The sequence below is a fragment of the Brassica oleracea genome, chromosome C1 (genome assembly GCF_000695525.1).
Source record: "Brassica oleracea var. oleracea cultivar TO1000 chromosome C1, BOL, whole genome shotgun sequence".
NCBI lineage: Eukaryota > Viridiplantae > Streptophyta > Magnoliopsida > Brassicales > Brassicaceae > Brassica > Brassica oleracea.
In genome coordinates, this window is record NC_027748.1 from 40,835,527 (window position 1) to 40,835,850 (window position 324).

Here is a 324-nt window from a genome sequence, read left to right on the forward strand (position 1 = left end):
GAATACTTCAGAGAAGTGAGACGGCCTAGCCAGACTTCATCTTTTGTACAGCCTGAGCAAAGAGTGGAACCCACAAAACACGAGAGAAGAAAAAACAAAACACGAAATTAACATATTCAGATCTTCTCTCTTGCATGTCTAACATCTGGCGCCGACGAAACTCAACACCCACGGCAGACGAAGCTGATGCAAGTAAACCTCTCATCAATCATGCTTAAAATCAATCTACGCTTTTCAATCTCACAAACTAAGAAACAATTTTACCTACATGAATCGGGAAATTAGTGCCCACATTCCCGACATAGAGAAAAAAAAGAGTTGAGA